Consider the following 3517-nt stretch of genomic DNA (forward strand, 5'->3'; position numbering starts at 1 on the left):
GCTTACAGGCACTGCTTGATCCTCAGACTAAGGTCAAATGCCAGAAGGCACAAACTCCAAACAAGCCTCCATGACCCAATTTTCGACTGGTTTGATCCTGTTCCTAGACTCTGTGCTAACCCTCCTGATGACCTTAAGATCATTACCATTTAATTGTAATAACAAAAACACAGATCTACCAGTGCCAGGACAGATTCTTGAAGGGAAGGAAAGAGGTGGAGAGATGGCACCCTGATTCAGTAGGCAACCATTGCCAATAAGACACTGAAGTGACTATTTATATATTTTATTATCTGGGGTGTACTCCTGGGAGTGAGGTTAATGAGTTCTAGGATACATGATATTTAACTTGGTTTTCATTAAATCTTATCAGATTTATTTCCAGGATATTTCTACCCACAGTGTGTAAAGCTTTCTATCTGCCCTTATTCTAGCACTTGGAATTATCTTTTTTTTTTTTTTTCTAATTTTTGCCAAGTTTAGTGGATGCAGACTTGTATCTCACATGTACTTTAATTTGTTTTCTCTGGAAAGCATTGAAATTGGCCTATTCCGATTCTTTTTCCATGTTTATATTGGATTTTGATAAATTTCTTGACATTTCCCTGGAGTTCCACTTATATTCCCAATGTTAATGTTTTTACTCTCAGACTTTGCAATTATCTTCTCCAAGTATATAGCTCATTTGTTTACATTATCTATGTTGTCTTTCATTAAGTACAAAGTTTTATTTGATATAGTCAAATACATCTTTGTTGGTGGCTGCTATTTTGTGGGTTTGTTTTTAGGATCTAATCTTAAAAAGTCCTTTTCTATCAGAAGGTCACAGAAGTATTTTGAAATTTCTCCTATCACCCATATTTTTTTTTCTACATTTCCCCCCCTTCATTTAAAGCTTTAATCCACCTGTATTTTATTTCTCTGAAGATGAACCTTGGGTTTTTTTCTCCATAAAAACAAAACAATATGAAAAAAGCCACTCTCAATTTCCAATTTCTCATTATAGTTCTGTCAGTTTTTCTCTTGATATCTTTTGAGGCTATGTTGTTAGGTTTTGATCATTTTTCTTTTACTGTTACTTTGCATTATCTTGTGAGCATGTGTGTGTATGTGTGTGTATGTATATTTTCTGTTTCTTTTCTGATATTGAAATGCTTACTTAATGTGTGTTTAATTCATACCTGTGGGGTATATTGGTTCCTTTTACTTTAATTTCAACTTTCTATACCATTTTAGTTCTAATCTATCACTTATACGTAATGTGTAGTAGGATACTGTTATTATTCAGTATGATAGCTAACTGCTTTTAATTGGTGAAATTAAAATTTTTAATTTATTTCAGTTGTTGTCATATTAAGCCTTTTGCCATATGTAATTTTTCCCTTTTTTTCTTTCCTGCATATCTTTTGTTGGTTCTTTGTTATCATGGAAGTTACACATTCTATAGTGTTATATAGAATAAATCTTATAAATATGTTATTTTTTGTTTGTTTGTTTTCAACTTCCTAAGCTTGACAATGTTTAGGTCTTGGTCCAAATAAGACCATTTCCTCTAGGCTGCCCACCTTCCACTACTCCCTTTGTGTGGCTATCATTTATAATTTTACATTGTTTGCATTTACTTCTATAGTGTGGTTTGGATTGATTTATAAAATAATGGTAGATTTTACTAAATTACCTCACACCCTTAGCAAACCCCCAGATTTGTTTATGTTTTTCCAAGATTGTTTTCAAAGATGGTTCTGTGTGCCAAACCTTAAGATTTGTATTCTTAGGTCTGGCTATAGACTGATCTATTTCAATGTCAATTTACCTAGATATAATGTTCAGAGTCAAAGTTTCTTTTCACTAAATATTTTTAAATATCACTCCATTGTCTCTTTTGCACTTAGTCTTGCTCTTGAGGTGTTCGTTGCCAATCTAATTTGTCTTTATTTTTAGCAATATACTCAACTTAAAAATTTCTCTTTGTCTTTAGTGTTCTTATATTTTTTATGGTACTACATCTAGGTTCCAAATAGATTGTTGAATTATCTTTGTATTGTAGTTTTTACCTTTCTCAATGAGCTAGTTATCTCTTGTATTACAGGAATATTAGCTACATTGCCTGCTAATGTGTAATCCGGTTGAAAAGCTAAAATCCAAGTCCTAGCAGACACACCTTCTGGTAGATTTAGAATGTGGGGGTCAAATGTGGATGCAACCTAAGGTAGAGAGCTCTTATTTGAGCATTCATATTTTCCATTTCTCTTTTCCCACACATTATATTCTTTAACAATTTTCTCTTGAAGTATAATTCTTCAGCCCTCATTTTTGGAGAGAGTGGAAGATAACACAGGGAATGCTCGGGACTTGCTACTTTGCTTTGATTAGTTATCAGTTGCTCTTCATTCCAGCTGTGCTTGTTATGCCATAACTATGGTGGTATTTGGTTAGTGTCATAATTTTTTGACTCTTATTGGGAATGAGGGAAGAGAAAACAATGATCTACCCAGGACAGTGTGCAGTGAGGCAAAACAGGCAACCTAAATGCTGTCCCACAATCCATTCTTCTTCTGAGGTATCAGACCTTCTGTTCCAGAAGACTGCAGCACAACTCCATTTAACACACACACACCCACCCACACACACACACACACATGCATGCACACACCTTTTCTCTCTTAATATTTCTCACACTTGTAAATTTTGTTTTATCAGCGTTACCAATTTCTTCAATCTCTTCTGTGACACCTTCAAATTTGGGCCAGGTGGGAGTGAGGAAGCAGGAGTTTTTATCATCTTTCCAAGGTCTAAAATTGTGCCACCTCAATCTGGCATATTATATGTTGAGGATGTCCTTTGGGAGCCAAGTAGGTATTAGAGATTTTATAATGTGAATCTCATATTTTTCAATATAGATCCAATTTGCTAAGCAAACCAAATGTATGAAAAGTGTGATTTATGCATCAGTTAAATTAGTGAGTGATTATTTGTCTTGCAAAACAATTTGCCATGAAATGTCTCTAAATAGCAAACTTCCCTAGTGCATTTGAATGTGATATGATTCATAAATTTCAGCTTATATCTCATCCTTGGGAATACAGATTTGAGAAAGCACTATAGGGAGCTTAGATTTTTGCCTCATCAGTCACGGAATAAATGAATGATCCCTTCCTTCATTCCTTTTCTTCCTTCGTCCCTTTATATTCTTTCATCTAGTTTGCCATTCCTGTGTTTGAGCTGGACGCAGTGCTATTGTGTGAGCTACAAACCTGCCCTTCCACGCTCTGGGCTGTGATGCTGGTGCTGGAATTCTGCTCACAACATTCCTGCTCTGCCAGCTCCCAGCTAGCTCTATGTTGGGCTAAGCTAATACAGGGTTCCAGAGAGAGACTGGAGAGCTGGAGGAAGAAGAGATCTCCCTCCCCTATCCTAAGCTTGGAGATGCTTCAGCCAAACATCTCTTCATCTTTAGAGGTCTGAGTGTGAGCTCTTCTCCAGCTCCTAAGTTTAAGTCACTAACCTCTTCCCTTTG

At 35.6% G+C, this 3517-nt stretch overlaps 1 long non-coding RNA gene across 1 annotated transcript in view; it reads right to left on the reverse strand.

Annotated features, from left to right (window-relative positions):
- The window catches only part of LOC118019068, a 159917-nt gene that overhangs the window by 85602 nt on the left and 70798 nt on the right, over positions 1-3517 (reverse strand). The gene's annotated exons all lie outside the window — the stretch shown is intronic.

The sequence above is a fragment of the Mirounga leonina genome, unplaced genomic scaffold (assembly GCF_011800145.1).
Source record: "Mirounga leonina isolate KUSES-001 unplaced genomic scaffold, KU_Mleo_1.0 Mir_173, whole genome shotgun sequence".
Lineage (NCBI taxonomy): Eukaryota > Metazoa > Chordata > Mammalia > Carnivora > Phocidae > Mirounga > Mirounga leonina.